We start from the raw sequence: 18,144 nt of genomic DNA on the forward strand, positions 1-18,144 counted from the left end.
TGAGAATAATTTCATGACTACTAGTAATAATAAAGTCATTCCATGACACGTTTCAGTACTGGATATGATATGTGTAGGTTTAGATAGTGTTTAGGTCACTAAATGTGTTAAATATTTTTCGATATTATCTTTTAAATTGTTTCTAGAGTAAATTAAAATACATATTTAAATGTAACTTAACGGAAGAAGTATCTTTGTATCGTGATGAATTAATATAATATAAAAATATAATTATTATGGTAACGTTGAATATAAGTAAAATAAAATTAAAGTAGGTATTGTGCCATGTTCCTATGTGTCTATTTAGAGTTCAAGTATTAAATATTCCGTATTTAATTAACATAAAAACTGTACCAGCTCTACTCAATCCCAAACTAATGCAAAGTGGTAAAGGCAAAGGGACTTTATTGTGTTTTTTATTTATATTCTTAATTCGAATCTCTGAAAGCAGTGTTTCAGTTTGAGTGCTAGGGGTGTGCGGGGGGCGGGGGTGCGCGCGGCGGCGAGCGGCGCTCCGGCAGTGGTCGCCCCGACGCCGAGTTGAGCGCGTGTCACCCCGTCACCCTCACGCCTACGTTACGCGAACGTTACGTTAACACACTTACGTTAATGCTGTTCAGATATTTACGCCACGTTACCTGTGTCACCTGTGAGTGAGCTTACGTTGTGTTGTGCAGTGATTCCATGTGAGTGATTTCTGTGGTCAGGCCTGTACTGTGCTGGTTTATTCGCGCTCAAGGTATGTGGATCTGATTCCAGGTTTAACTTAAGCTGTTTATGGTAAATTGGACGTAAGCATGTAGTAGTTAAAACGGGTATATATTAGTGACATAGATTTTGTGCAAATACCCTTAAATTGATCCAAACATTATAAAACATGAAACCATGTGGATACTGTAGGAACTATAGGATATGCTACGAGAGTAAATCTCTTCGATAACATTTTGTTGATTAGCCATTCCAAATTCAATTTTTTGCAAATGAAACAAATGAATATATTAATGAGGTGAAATACTATGTTGCATCAATGCTATGCGGTTACAAGATTAACTTATTTTTCGATTTCGAAGGTAGCTGGTATGTGAGTGCGGTATGCTATTTAGGGTATTTATGAAAAAGTAATGTAGTACGTGATAGATAAGGTTTATTCAGAATTATTATTACTTGGTTTACATACAAATGTAAGACATTTCTTACTTTAGTGTAGGCATTACGATTAGTCCTTAACTGTATTTACCTACTTATTTTGATAAAATTCGTGGGTGTCAATTGAAGTTGAAGAACCTTTATTAATTCAAATGGGTTAGTTTTTTCTTAGTTTATTAATTTTGACTTCCCTCTTTGGGCCTTGAATTGCCTCTTATCTCAGACTGTGGTAGAAAAATAATTCATAATTCGAAGTACGGTGCCACGACTGTCCCATTACATCCATGTAAGGTTTTGTGTTCTCATTTAAGAGTTTAGCAATTTTTGGTGCAACCATGCGATCGTATTCAGCTCCAGGTTACAGTTTAAATTTGGGGTCGATTATAAGTTACGACTTACTGCAGTAACGCTGTTTATAATGTGGATTACAGGTACATTTAGTATTTCAGCCTCTGCCTGGTCACCGTAACCCTACGTGTTTCTGACCAATTGTTGCCTGCTTCACCACGTGATCGTCTTTACTTAAATATTACCGTATTTATACTTATATGATAAGACTAAAATTATCGCGAAATTGAGACATTTTTACTATGTAACGGATACTTACGATATGCGGTTTTTTAATCATTCTTACTATTTAATCGCCACATTTACAACGTTTACATTAAAAAAATATGAGCTTCATTTTAAAGGGCTGACATTGACACGCTCTGATTATTTAGATATATGTAGGTTAGGGTCTCCGCCAAAAAACTGCGAGATGTGCTACTCGCTGCTGTGTATCTGATGCTCAAGGTCGACATTTAATAAACCCTTGGCTTTGAGCCCTAATGCTTTTATTTCATACGTTTGAATCTTCGCCTAAGATTATTAGTCTAAGGTTGAAGGGCCTAGTTTTAAGGATGTAGTTACAATAGTCAGTCGGGGTGTCCTTTTTTAATTCTCTTGTAATATTCGACGTTTTAGAGTATAATTTGGTTTAATTTATTACTGTATGTGTTTGGTTTCAAAAAACCCTGATTCTTGGATGTTTTTCATATGTGTTTAGTTTTTTAATTTGGTTTTGCCAATCATACATGTGACCCCTAGTTTCAGGCTAGGCCCGACCTAGAGGGAAATGAAAAAAGTTACAGGTTGCCTAACTTGACGACTGGGAATTAAACTCTAGCTTTTCAATCGGAGGTGCGAAATTAACACCTCTGATTTTTCAAAGATATGTGTGTATTAAAAAAGCTCACGAACTGAAGTCTAACAATTTGCAGCTAGCCAGCGCTATGGATTGTGGCCTAATCCCTCACTCTGAGAGGAGACCATACCCAGCAGTGGGGCAGCAATTGGTTGACGAAGTGTAAGCTTTTAAGTCTGTAAATGTACATCTTGAAAGTAATGGTAATTGCTACTTACGATCACGTAAATCGTATGCCCCATTAAGGGTTCGAGTATATTAAAAGGTACTTCACGGTACCTACACGTAATAACATTATGGGGAAACGACGAGCATCATTAAAATAAAGTAACGTTATCACGAGAAACAAGTCTCCTTTAATGGACTTAACAAACGAGGTGTATGTTCTGAATACCGAGTAGACAGATAGACTTTACATATATTTTTGTGCGAAATAAATATATTTTTTGCTGTTTTAAGGATTCCGTTTCAAAAAATACATAATAGAAAACAGTTATAGGATCGATCGTGTGTCTGTCTTTTTTTTATAATATAGGATTAGCAGACGAGCATGCAGTCCACATGATAGTAAGTGGCTACTGCCGCCCATGGACATCTGTAATCAACCCCAGATAGGATTAGATATTCCTACCTGAGGTCGGCCACAGATGCGCCGCTACCCTTGAGGACTAAGCTGGAACGCCTCGGTAAAGTATGTCTCCCTTACCACACCCTTCAAAACAGAACACAGCAACGCCTAACACTTCTGTTATTAGGCAGAAATAGGTGGCAGAGGTGCCGCCGGAGTCGAACGATAAAGAGTTCTACCACCTTCAAAATTCTGCCTATTCGTCTGTCGTATTTTCGTTACTTAAGGATAAAATTATAACGTAAAGAACTGAATTTTGAATAGCGTTTTGCAGGGCAAATTAAAAAATCTTCTACAGGGCAACGCGCTTAAAGGACTCCGGTTGCGATCCTTTAGAGATCCCGGAATCTTGTATAACCCTGCGTCACTCCAACGGCACCGGGTACCTTTTGAAGGTTTCTTTGGAAGATTGTTATGAATTTGTCTAGTTCGAAAGGTCATTTCTAAACAACTCTACATAAAATAGGGTTCTTGGATTGCCGACGTTGTTGTCGATTGTTGGTCGACTTATATGTAAATCAGTCGGCCTGCTCACGACGCCATCCAAATACAAGACTGCTTCACACTAGACATAGATGTTGTACATTCCTGGTCGAATCAAATAATATTTTGAATTCTACCAAGCGTGTAAAGCTATATAGCATACATCTTCCTTCACCACATTTTTTGTACCAGTGTTGGGCACGAGCCTATTCCCACGGACGAGAGCAGCATTCTTCATTACTCTGTTCCAACGCAGATTACTAGAGTTAAGTCAATATCATCGCTAAAATATACAAGAAAAATTGTTCGTCTACTGCCATTACTTCGAGTCTAGAAGATGTTTTGGTAAAAAACTCTTAACATGTTTTTGTTTACATCTCGAGAGCTCTCGAGTGCGAAAACAAACATCGCTCGATCAATCTTTTTAAGTAATATCGTTATAAGTAAAAGCATTCGTATACTGTATATAAGACAAAGAATATAATGTTAACAGGTATATGTAAGAAAACAGTTTATATGTACTCTTTTTGGCTTTGAATGTATGTGTTTGGTTATCAGTAGTTGCTGTATGTGATTAGGATTTCACACATATTTCTGCCTCATAACAGCAACGTCAAATGCTGTTGTGTTCTGGTTTGAGGGGTGTGACGTTCCAGCTTACTAGCGGCGGTGACCGACCTCACGTAGGAATATTTAATCCTATCTAGGGTTAATTACAGATGTGCATGGGCGGCAGTAACCATTTACCATCAGGTGGACTGCATGCTTATTGCTCGTCTTCGACTCCTATACTATAAAAAATACAGGCATACATATTTATGAGAAAACATTTATTTATATATTACCTCCTATTATATATAGCCTCCTTTCAGCTTTTAAAGTGAGTTTCTGTTTGCTAATCAACAAATTGGTCTTTGTGATTAAAATTGGGGCATAATCATTTTTTGGTAATGTATTGCAAAGAAATAATTATATGATTGATGAATCAGGTACGAGCCGACATGCACCACTTAAATAGACTAATAACTTTTTCAAAACAGTAAACATTACAACGACATTTACAATATTTATTACGTACGAATATAAAACGACACTGAATGAATTTAGTTACTATGTAGTACATCTGTATTCGATTATGTCTTTGGACGTAATAAGAGTAAGGGAACTAACATTCGCCTTCAAAAGGCGGATATCGGCGACAGGCGACTGTCGTCAGCGACCGAAAACAAAATACGATCGATCGGCAGTCGCCGTAGTGGGCTCTCGCTTGTATATCAGCCTTCTTAAATGTACATCCAGAAGTAAAAAAGCAGAAACATCCCAGATGGCAAGTCATACAAAGCTGGAATATCTGAAATCTTTTCTTCGAGTCAGTTTTCAGTAGATTAAGATCTCAGGTATTCTGGCAGTTCTCTGCAGTTTACCATGAGCCACTTGGCGTCGTGCCATCAGGTAGTCAACTCGGATCTTTGTCAAATTTTCTTCTTTACTCTGAAGGAATGCTTACATTGGCAGAATTCGAGCCTTCGACTAAAATAGGTTAATATTCGTTGAGAAGGTCGTATGTTAGTTTAACCTAAATGTGACTATTTGATTTGCTCTCAAACATTGATATTAAATACCTAACTTACCTAACTCTTAACGTAAATGCCAATATTTGTAGTATTACCTAACCATATGTCTTACATGAAACTTGTGTAGACGTCTTTTACAAAATTGGATATTTGCTTGGTGTGTCCTAATATTTATACGTGTAATTAAAGTAGGAAATTGACATTCAATTAAGAGAAGTTATCTGGAAACAACTTCAAGGATGCCTCGCTGTCTATATGTCTTATTTCAAAATTATGTACGCTTGCTTTACATTACTACGGCCTCAAAAATAAGCGAGAATACCATTACTGGCAACCCTAAAATTCTGGATACACTCACCAAAATTAACAACACATATCGACATCGACGTACTATACATATTCATAAATCAGAATAAAATCACTGTTACTCTTATTATTGTGAATTCTACATATGTTGTAGGGGCTGTCCAGTGTAATAACTTGTCTCTTTCTCGACATAGATATGCAATGTAAGCTAACAACATCATCTACTTTACAAAAATGAACTAACAGTTATTAGCACAAGCGTTCGGGTTTGATAACTTGTTTCTTCTCTTGCAATGTAAATACATCCTCTAGTTTACAACTGAACCAACAGTTGCTAGCACAACTAACATCCGTACAAATAAGCAAATTGACCACCTGATGGCAGGCTGCCAACTGCCGGCCGACCTTCCGCAAACGATCGACCACGGCCCCAACGCTCTCACGTTGTCCCCGGATTGCCTCGTCAATTACACCTATTGTTTAAGTTACCTGTGAATGTGTTGGAACTTACCGTTGCTAAAATCAATTGATTTTAGGGTTCCGTACCCAAAGGTTAAAAACGGAACCCTATTATTAAGACTTCGCTGTCTGTCCGTCTGTCATAGGGCTCTATCTCTGGAAATATAATAGATAGACACTTGAAATAATAATTACAGAGGATGCATAATGGGGCCGCTATAACAACAAATAATAAAAATAATGAACAATTGGTGTTACGGAAGCTTCCATGTGCGAGTTCGACTCGTACTTGGCGAATTATTTCGCCTTTGTAGGATAATTTTACGTGGAAGAAATGATACTTCCTATACTTATACCCATAGCTATCCAATAACCAGCGCAGTCAAAAGCCGAGTCCGAAGTTCAAATCCCAGGCACCGCGCGCCTCTGATTTTTCAAAGTTATTTGCGTATTCAAAAATATTTCTTACTTTCTTAAACAGTGAAGGAAAATATTCTGAGAAAAACTGCCTACCTGAGAAATCTTAAACAATAGTTTTCAAAGGCATGTGATGTCTACCAATACGCACTTGGCCAGCGCGGTGGAAACTTCCTAAACCTTCTCATTCTTAGAGGAGACCCGTAACCAGTGGGACAGTAATGGGTTAATAATGATCCAAAAATCATCCATATCACAGCCCTTTTATTTATTTATTTTGTCGTATAAAGCTTTTAAATACACACAAAGACTAATACACAAACATCCAGAATGAAAATCTTAATTCATAATTCAGATATGCCTATAGGTATCGATATTGTTAGATCGGTGTGATGACCGGTGTGCCACGTGGGTAGTTGGGTAAATAGGCCAGTGTGGAAACAAAAGTAGATGTCTATTTGATTTTATCAACAGTCATAAGATCGTCGATAAGCAACAAATACATAACCAATAAGCAGTTAATTTTGCGTTTAACGGGTTCGCCCCGTACGGCCCGTGCCAGGCCGCGGCGGCGCCAATCGTCGGAACAGATAAATAAATACCTTTCTAATCGTACACACAACCAATGATATTTAAAACTATAGATATGTTACATGCCCACTAAACTACACAAAAAGTGAGCGAAACGCGAGCGCTTTGACACATACTTGCCTGTTTTTCATTTTACCTACATATTACTACATAGTCACATATTCTATAACTATAGGCTATTAGAACAATATAATAAAAAAGACAAATTATAGTGTTTGACATTGCGTTTCAAGTTTCATGTATACGTAAATATCGACGTAAATTTTGCGTCTCTATCACTTTACTTGTGGAAGGAATACGTTGTCTCTTTCACGTCAGTTACGTAATCATGGCAGCCCAAACACGAAAAATAATCAAAATATAATAATTACAAGTAAATGCAGAGTTTTGTGATATGTGATTCCATGAAGCTTGTTTATTTTTTGTGCGTAATTTTTAGATTTACTTATTGCACTAGAAGGCATTTCGAGGCTTAGAAGACTAAAATAATGACGTTTAACATGTACAGTGACTACATTTACATACGTATCAATTACTAGCCCGCGCGAGATCGACTGGAGTCGATAAACACCAATTGGCTGCTTTTGTATGTTTCAAGTTTCGCCCGCTAGTAACGTATCTTTAGTTATGATATCGATGGACACAACATAATTGTTCGATAAACACGCAAATCTATCGTTTGGCACACACACCTAGTATTACGGACAGTTAAAGTCATGCCTGTCAGTGCTTGGATATTAATGGATTTACACAATACTATTTTTCAGGAAATTCTATGAAAATGTCTTTACATTCGCTGCCAAAGATGCCATCAATTTGACTTTCACTGAAATTCGGGGTAATTTATCAATAAATATGTCATTAAAGTTGGTTGAACTCTGAGTGTACTGAAAGAGGTGGCATCTGTTTTATACTAGTAGCACTACAAGTATATCGCATACTACACGATATACTTGTAGTGCTACTGTGTTCTGCTCTGGCATTTGTATATTGAAAGGTATATACAATATACAATTCAAGAAGTTTTTCGGGTTGGGGTGCAACTACTTCAAACCAATACGCAACCAACTTACCCTGATGTCGTTCCAGCAGAAAAAACATGGTGGTAGTGGAAATATTGTAATGCTGTTATATCTTAACAAACTTTAACCAAAATAACGTCTTACATTACTTACTTTTTTTGCAACTTTAAAATTCTAATATTAATTTTGAAAGTTGCTAATTTTAAATCAGCTTTCCTATTATTTCATGCATACGATTTTTGTCCTATTTGTAGTTACCTTCTAGCGTAATATTTAAGATACGGTAACCAATTAATATAAAGTCATTAAACATACGATCACTAGCCCTATTGTTATAAGAGAATTATTCAAAGATTTGATCCCGTGTTTCAACTAAAGGTACCTTCAATAGGACATTCATAGCTTCGAAGTCGACCGTCCGTGACCTAAAGGCATTAAGGGACAGTAGATACGCACAATACTTAATGGGATTAAAGGGTATCCTTCCGTATTGTACCTTGGCTTCTATTAACGTACATTGTTTTATTAATGTAAAGTATTGTTACTAGGTAGGCAGTACAGAATAGACAATTTATTTATTTTATCACATAGTTTAAACGAGCAATTTTAGTGTAATAGAATGTGTGACTTCTCAGAAACGGTCCTAACAATGTGAATGGAACTTTCTGTTTAGAAAAGCTTTCAAAATTTCAATTTGTGTTTATGCTAATTTTAAAAATATTTCTGTTTTGTTATCCAAACTAACTCTTTAAAGATATGTATGTATATTTTAGATGCCATATCAGATAATATGTTTTTTTTATCAAAAAGTAACAAGGGATTATGAGAAATATTACTCCCTCCTGGTCCAACGAAGACAACAAAAAAATTAGGACCACGATAAAAACCACAAGCGACCTAAATCGAAAGTTTATATTAAGAGGTATTAATATCAATAATAATTGTACTAGACTTATAAGAATAGCAGCCTTTGCCTCGTTCAAGATCTATATACACACGTGTATTGTCTAAGGTATAACGAAGAAAGGCCCTATTAGCGATCATTAATAATAAACAATCTCACAAAGACACCTCGCACGCCCCAGCTATTGGAGGATCGCAAAAAAATAAGCATGACCTAGAACCGTGTATTTTTAAACGTTTTGTCAGCGAGTTGTAAAGGAGCCCTTGAAGGATCTCCGTTATCTTTTGAGTCGCAAGTGTCACATGATGCGAGCTCGTCCTTAGCCCTAATGAGCCTCGTTGTGATGTTTAACTTATGCTCGTTTTAAGACGTTGTTAGTAGTTCAGTGGGTATTTTGTCTGCGATATGTGGTGGTATGGTCATATTTATTTATAACGCTATCTATACTGCTAGGTTTACTAGGTTTGTCTGTCGTTGGTGCCATTGACAAACACAAAGTTGAATACAGAAACACGTAGATAGATATCTACTTTGATCATTTGGATTTCTGTCTGGCCTAAGATTGAACCCAGAACCCACTGTATATCCGATCTACGTACGTTTTTATATCAAAATACTTAAAGGTTACTTTTTAAGTGCCCCGTCGGCTCATACACAGTAATTATATGAAATTTCCGCTCAGAACACGGATATGAACTTAATGATGATAAAATTAAATTAAATCAGCTTTAATCCATAAGTGACACAAAATTGTTTTTTACCGTGTTCATACGTTGCTAGTATTTTGTATTATATTCGGTTTTATATAAATAACTTTACAAAGAATTCCTCAATGTAAAAAGATGCAAAGAAATGTGTCATCGCAATATTGCACGCTTTATTTCCTCATTTCCTGTCACACGAGCAAATACAGTCATATTATTATGAAGCTGACACATCTGAACAAAGCCAAAGATCCAAATAGTCCCTTTTAGAATTCAGCATAAACACAATTACACACACCAAAACACATGTACGTGGAACGCATGCATCTATTTTAGCAAGTATTACACATTCACCAGTCGCATACTAATTAAACTTTTGTTGAATTAATTGAATTTTCAGCACTCCACTCTGACAATGAGGGATGGGGCGTCAAAACGTTAACAATGCGCCTTGTAGCTTGAAATACGAATCCACTTAGTCCAGAATTATTAACAGAAGGTGCCCTCGGTATTTCAACGTTACCGGCCGCAGTCCGGAAAACTCCACTTATAACAAATTCATGCCTCGGGTAGTGTCACGGGTGCGCTCTGGGACAAGACTGGTTCTATGTACCTAATGCCTGAGTTGTAGTCTTGTACATGTGGTAAATAAAGGTAATTTTGATCCTGTTGCATCTTTTGTGTGATTGCGGTTGTACAGAGTTCCGGGCAACTCAACTATTTTTTGTAAAAATAAAGTATTACTCGTATGTATACGGTTTTAGAAAGCTTAGGAAGCTCTTAGGTTTTTTAAAAAAATATTATTTGATTTAAAAAAAAATAAAAAATAATTGTTAATGTATAGTATCAGTATTTACAGAAACTTTACTAAAATTCGGGTGAGTTACATTATGTAACTTTAACATTTACATAAGCCTAACTAACTGTCAAATCTACGTTTAAAAAATAATACACCATCCATCCTATGTAACTATGCTCAGTAGGTCTGATGGATTCGCGTCTCTAACTTCACAATTTTTTAAAGGATTCAAAACATAACACAGAATCCTCCATATCACCTATTGTCAACTCTACGTTAAAGATGCGTAGAAGATTTAGGTCAAGCCTGCGTAGCTCCGATCTTTAGGGATGCGAGAGCTTCCTTTGTGAAGGGCTTAAATATTAAAGATGGCTAATAAGCGCCTTTCTTGGAATGTACGCTGAATTGGTAGGAATCTTGAAGCGAAGGACAAATAAGTAAAAGAAAAAAAGACAGTATTTTGTTTAATCATAAGGACAAGGACTTTATATGTTTGATGATACATCGCTTTCCAAAGAATAATAGAATATGTTTTGTCTTCTGATCCTTTGTACTTTAATTATTTTCATAACCAGCCAGATATTTTACTTTTTTAAATAAGATTGAAGCAGTAAATAAGCATGCAGCATGAGTGATCTAAGATATATGTTATGAATAGGAATTATACCTGAAGCCAATAACAGATGTGTTTCAACTGCTGAGGACTAAGATGGTTGCCTCGTAGGTAATCATCCGCACTCTTCAACTGAAACACAAAAAGTACTTTACGCTAAGCGTACTATACTGGTTCTACCACTAACAACTGCAGAACCCTTTTGTGAATCTGACTTCCAAGTAATTAATTGTTTTTTCCCAATATTACCATATAAAAATATTTTGTCTAATTAGGGCTGTCTGTTCGCCAATTATAAAACATCTTGACATTGATTAAGACGTATAGATGCGGCCCGTCATTAATATTATTGTTTTAATTTCCCTGTTTCGCCGCCGGCGGGCCGCTGCATAGCTAATCTGTACCCCTACCATGAGTTTTTACGTTTTGAATAAGAAGACTGTTTTGGTATTTGTTTACGTATTTGCCCATACAAATTCCAATCAGCGCCCCTAGCGGATTGTGTCAGAACTATAGTATCAGTAACGTAACATTAAATATCGAAATTGACTAAATGTTGTCTCTCTTTTTTGTGAACATGTGAGGCAGACAAAAAGACTTGAGCAGTTACTTATTGTTTCGTTTACTCAGTCTACTGAAGCAAACGGAACAGAATAATGGATTGAGTAAACGTTACGTAAAATTGTGGGATATTTTGAAAACTCATGGTAAGGGTACTGTATTAAACTTTGATAAGTAATAGAAAGATACTTCACTGCCTTGAAATTGAGCCACAAAAGGATTTTATCATTTATTTTTTAACAAACTTGACAAATATAAAAATATTTTTAGAGAAAATTTGGGTATAATAACTAATCTACGTTTACGAAATAAATAAATATTTCAAAAACTTTAGGGACGTTTTAGAACGGAGACGTGGCAAAAGTTTATTTATGCAACAAATTTGATTCTCAAAACTGGTTACATTTTCTTCTTAGGAGTGATAAATCTATGTATTTTTGTCATCTAAGGTTGTTAAATCACATAAATGTATGAAGAGTCTTTAATATAGACGGGGTCTAAGATGCGATACTCATCAAGTGGCTTATGTAATAATTTAATGAAATCGAAGTTCTTGTTTAACATTATATTTTTCTATTTATTTACCACTAATTAAAAGTGTCTTTTTCAAAATAATAGCCATTTCTAGGCAGTCTTTCTATGAGTAGGTTACTTTTGACTAAGTCTTATACTAATTACTACTAGTTTATATTACTAAGCATACTTAGATAAAGACTTAGTAAGTATGCTATTATTTTATAAGTATACTATTATTTTAAACGAGCTTTTGCCCGCGGCTTCGCTCGCGTTACGAAGTAGTATTTTCATCCCCTATTTTATCCCCATAGGGGTAGAATTGGTTAAAATCCTTTCTTAGCGGATGCCTATGTCACAACATCTACCTGAATGCCAAATTTCAGCCTGATCCGTCCAGTGGTTTGGGCTGTGCGTTGATAGATCACTATGTCAGTCTGTCACCTTTGAGTTATATATATTTAGATAAACGTATTAATTTATAACGAAGTACATCATTCAAATTACAACATAAATACATCTTTTATGTATATTTTGACTCGAGTTCCAAAAGGCTGATCCTCGTACATCGGCCGTAGAAGGCCTCTTACATTAGAAATGATACACACAACATTATAATCATATTATTTTCGATACTTTTAATACAATTCATAAAGTCTCGTAAATAAGTACAAAGGAGGGTTTTGTGTAATCCTATTAAGCATTGTAAGTATCTATGGGTTTGAACCCTAAGTCGTGGTTGGTTAGTCCGGTAAAGCCTTCTGTCCTTCGAGCCTTCGGACATCGCCTTGAGGCGAATTCAATTGCGAATTTACTTGATAGTTAAATTAATATTGCTCCGCGTTGCTATTGTACGATTTAAGTACGATTATAAGTAGCTACGTCTGATGTTTATGATGGTATTGAGCGCGGTTTTATGTCTATAATTGGAGCTCCACATTGTTCCAATGCGAATTTCTAGACGTTTTGTACACTCACAGCCCTCACTAGGACTCCCTATCTCGTAGATGCAATAGAAGAATACACAGACGAATATACAAACAACCAGACCGAGCATATAAATCCAAATTGATCATTTAGATTACTGGCTGGCCGGGGATCGAAAACGGAACCCTCTGCACGTCAAACCGGTGTGGTGACCTAAAGCGGGTTTGTGGTAGAAATGTTTGTTACAAACCACGGTAAGGTCATTAAAAAGTTCATCATCAACCCATTACTGCCCCACTGCTGGGCACGGGTCTCCTCTCAGAATGAGAAGGATTAGGCCATAGTCCAACCGCTGGCCATAGTCCAAGCGCTGGCCAAGTGCGTATTGGTGGACTTCACATACCTTTGAGATTTGTTTTTTTTTTTTTTTTATAAATCTCTTAGGTATGCAGGTTTCCTCACGATGTTTTACTTCACCGTTTTAGCAAGTGATAATTAATTTCTAACACGCACATAATTTCGAAAAATCAGAGGTGCGTGCCTGGTATTTGAACCTCGGACCCCTCGATCGAGAGGCCGAGTTTCTTAACCACTAGGCTATCACTGCTAATTCCAAAAGTTACAACAACTGTTATGACAGCTAGAATCAACAGCTTAACGTGACTTACGAAGTATGTAAACACTCATTTAGTTACTAGGAGGTCTACCGTGCCCTTCAAAACACGGTTTTCAGCCATAAGCGTTCACCGGTAAAAGTCCCGATCACATTCGGTGACCCATAACTTTGTAGACTAATTTTATTATGATCTTCATATTCCCTGAGACTACGCGCAGTTATGTAATATTCGTAGAAAGTAGGGAACTCATAGAAAAACTCTTCAGATTGTCTAGACTGTTGTAGGTGACTTTTAAAACCACTTACGTTTTTATTAACCATACATGGATGCTTATTGTGTTTGGGTGTAGTAATTGTATATACATGAAAAGCTATGATTAAATATCTGAATAGTAGATCATCTACATTTTAGAGGATATCACGGTATTAAAACAAAAAAAAACGTTTTTGGTTCTCTCAAATAACATTTAGTTTTTTTCGTGATAGGTGTTGAAGCGTGAATTTGCACGGTTAAGTATTTATTTAAGGTATGATTATTTAAATATTCGAGCCATCGCCGAATGGCACGAAGAATTCATTCTTGAGGTAATTTAGTTAAATAGTTATATAGAACAGCCTACAATTTACATTGAAATTGCCATAAAAATTTAGAGAAACAACTCAATTAGCAACTACCTTAGCCTATTTTCGTGTTTAATACCTTAAATGATTTAATTTTATAAAATGGTAATAAGCCTATGTTTTAATATTTGTATCTATTATATTAATTATATATTTAATTTGTGTGTAGTTTGGCCACATTAGAGGGTTTTCCAAAGGTGAGACATATTGTCAATGGTTAGATTTTTCAAGATTAATTTAAAGACAATGAATCATATTTGGTTCTATATGCAAATGAGTGTGTAGCGTATAGTACGCTCATTGAAAGTATAAGATTACATATAATATGGCGAGCAAATTTTTATAGACAATTGTTAACGCTTAACTCTATCTACACCTAGTCGAACAACCCAGAGACTAATAAAGAAATGCCCAGAAATCTAAATTTGTCACTTCCGTATCAGGCCCGGAATCAAATCGTGGTCTCGACTGTTTCACACTGACGCCACACGGATCACCAATAATATGTTTATAGTAGGTATTAGTATAGTGTTTGATTGGTGCTATCGCGTCCAAGTACGGTAATCGACGCAATAAAGCTCGTGGCAATTTCGTTAAACGTCTTACTTAACTTACTTGGCTTGTATTGTGAAGGTCTGTTCACGCCTTCATTTCATCGTTTCGGAATGGGAAACACAAATTAAATTTATAATTAAACGGACTGGCTAACTCATAATGTGTATTATTTATTTTGGGTTTTGATTTGAAAATGATTAGTGGAGTGGCCGTTCTTCCAACATATCTTAGAAGTGAATTTGTGAACATAGAACATAGAAAGGGGTGCTTTACTCATCGTTACTGTAAATTCTCTAAGGAACAACAAGAACAATAAATAGGGTGTTTTTCTTTTACACAGACCTTAAATAAAAAAGCTGTAAGTAGGTATTAAAGGTAAAAAACCTCATTGAGGCTTATAAACCTTAATTAACTTAAAAGATAATAATATTCCTAGAAAACAATCGTGAATAGCAAAAAAATATTAATCTACTTTGTACTACTTTCATCAGAATTGTTCTTAAGTCTGTACTTGAAGTAATTGAAAAGACAAAGGAACTTTTATAAAGATAAGTTGCCCTTAATAAGGTCACGGAGGACTTGTACAATGTAGAAAGAGTTTCGTTGTCAATATTGCAGCCCTGTGCACCTTTATGTTTGTAAGGGTCGCCCGCGCTGCCATATTGCCTACGTGATAGCGAGATACTGCTGTTTATTTATGTATCTTACCTCATGCCACGAACACATTGGCAGTAGAGCCGCAGACAAATTGAAAATGTAAGGTAATCATTTCTTAGAAATTCTATTAGGAAGAAATAAGAATGAGGTTAAAACAACGAAGTATGTATATGACATGTTCTGAAAATATATCTCATGTTTTAGTTTATGATCTTCGTAGCAGCTTAGTGATTCGTAGAATAAATGATTTGTCGTAGCGAAAGTCGTAGATGTGCTACGCGTTCAGTTTTTTGACCGTCTATGATTCATCGTCATCATCATTAACCCATTACTGTCCCAAGGGGCAAGGGCCTCCTCTCAGAATGGGACTGATTAGGCCAGAGTCCATCGCACTGGCCAAGTGCGAATTGGTAGACTTCATGTTTAACTTTGTCAACCTCCAACCTCACGATGTTTTCCTTCACCCTTTAAGCAAGTGATAATAAATTTCTAATACCTACATAACTTTGAAAAATCAGAAGTGCGAGCCTGGGATTTGAACCTCGGATCCCTCGATCAAGAGGTCAAGTTTCACCACTAGGCTCTCCCCTTTTACGATTATCAAGTATTATCTGTCTGATAAGTTTTTCTTGTTTTCGTATAGTTTGATAAGTCTGAACTGGCCTAAGAATTAACATCTTTGATTTAAGAGCAATGTAAAGTATCTGAAAGATAAGGCTGAAGATAATTCATGGCGGTCGTATAAAAACGGGGCGTTGTCTGGTGGGAATGATACGATAAATGTTCATTTTCGAGGTATGTCAGGATTAAGGAAATGGCTGTGCTGGGAAGCATAATGTCATGTAATAAATCAAATAATGCCTGTTTGGAAACTTATACATGAGCGTAGTATTTGAGTGACTGAAAGTTAAATCTGATAGTGAAGTGTGCGTTTTCAGTTGGATCTCTATACACACCCAGCCAAAGAGACATAGCCAAGCTAAAAAAACTATAACTCGTAAACTGGTAATTATTATAAAAAACAAAATACTTTGACTGCTTAAAAGCAATCAAGTGAAGTTAAGTAGCTTGTGTCAATTCCACAATTTGGACGAATCCAACCTCAAATATTAAGACCCGTCAAGCATTTGGGTTTATAGCTGTAAACAGCGTCCTAAAGAAAGAGACATTCATACTTTCGAGAAACATTGGAGAGTAAAAAATGGTGTATATCCCTAAAATAAATTTCACTCCCCCTCATTTCCTCGTCCACTAATATACAACAAAACACAGATCTAAATGTGCGTCGATAAAAACCATAGAGAGACCATTATTTTATTAGGTATGCAAGACCGAGGCCTAACCCGTGACCTCCCTCGCTTGGCGCCTCGCTGTGGAGGCGATAAATCCTCGCGCGGACACTTTTTCCTCCGCTCTCCGCGACACATAATAAGTTCGAGGAAATCCGGACACAAGTAACCACGATCGTAAAATATTTTAAGATGGGAGTACAGAAAGATCTGGTAAATTATTTGGCTACGACATATTTGAATATCCGTAGAGGTTGCGTAGGCTTTCGTAGCTTTGATGTCGTAGATAAGCTACGAATGTGAAGGTTTGTAGGCTAGATTAGTCATACATGTGCTACGAACGAGGAGGTTATGTTTATGGTTTAACTATTCATTGTTCGATACAAGATGGCGCTGTATTATCTTTGCAACCATTAGGTGAGATTTCATTGTTTTACATTGTAAAATTAAGTACCTAGATATCACTGTAACAACGGTTTATGACACACATAATATGTGTAATCAAAACCTGCACACATTCTATTTCACGACAAAGTAGATAAGTATATCTAAAGTGGGTAAAAAGTGGATATTAGTTTCGTTATTAAATTGTTTTGTGTCCAATTCTTGCGAAGTTTTCTATAGAAAAATTCTTCATTTTCCTTTGACCGTCTTGCAATTATCTTTACTCTTTGACCCCACATAGGCTCCTGTTTTATAAACAAGAATCTCATTTTAATTGCAGCCCGTAGTGCTTGGCCAGTTGCGGAGATAATAAATCTCGTGGATACTTTCTTCCTAGACTGCGACACGCATTATAGTTGTTTAAAACCGGACGCTAAAGTAGGACAAACGAGTTTGTAGACACCCTAAATCTGGCGTCATCGTTCAGAAATTGATAGATTTATTTATGTCTTTTATACATAACATTTTATTTCAACTTTATCTTTCAGCAGAACTGATGAAATAGATACGACTTAACCTATATTTTAGGAAATAACGTCAAATGAAACTTTTGACACTCTTCATTTAAAAATATTAAAACCTATTTCCTAAACTATTGCCTGCAGTTATAACCTCTCGCTCCGTGACGTAAGCATATTTTAACCTACAGTCATCATTTATTTAATTATTCAAAATTTAAATACAAATATTTTGGTGATTATTACCGATGTATAACTAAATTCATTTTCTATTAAATTAAATTTGAAAATAGTAATATTTATAATGAAACTCATCGAATTAAACCACTTGAGCAAAATATACCTAAACTAGTTTAAGTATTAGCCTAAAACATTTAACACTTACAATCCAAGCATTGTAAAATACATAATATGTGTCACAAACTAGGACACAGTCCGTGCGCAATTCATGGCAGGCCTACTCCACTCCGGCCACCGGGCGCTTGTTTGTCGCCTCACGTTTTTGATTTAACTTTTTTCCAAAGGCCCGCGACCAACTTATTGCGTCGATAATCTCCGCGTATAAATCCGGGATGTGTTGACGCATTTCGGGGCCCTTTTTTCATACGCCCCATGTTCAGAGAAATGCGTAAAAATCTTTCATTTTGCCGCGTGCCGCTTTGTGCCCCTCT

At 36.1% G+C, this 18,144-nt stretch overlaps 1 protein-coding gene across 3 annotated transcripts in view; it reads left to right on the plus strand.

The window, feature by feature from the left end:
* Positions 1-535: 535 nt before the first annotated feature.
* Positions 536-18,144, plus strand: part of LOC140756562 (zwei Ig domain protein zig-8) — a 468,720-nt gene continuing 451,111 nt past the window's right edge. For all 3 annotated transcript variants that reach the window (XM_073092088.1, XM_073092097.1, XM_073092105.1), the window contains exon 1: positions 536-739. The gene's annotated coding sequence lies outside the window, so the exon portion shown is untranslated. The remainder of the gene's footprint in view (positions 740-18,144) is intronic.

This window comes from Epargyreus clarus, unplaced genomic scaffold (genome assembly GCF_041222505.1).
Source record: "Epargyreus clarus isolate Ecla_fem2 unplaced genomic scaffold, WU_Ecla_fem_2.2 ptg000003l, whole genome shotgun sequence".
In the NCBI taxonomy this organism is placed as follows: Eukaryota; Metazoa; Arthropoda; class Insecta; order Lepidoptera; family Hesperiidae; genus Epargyreus; species Epargyreus clarus.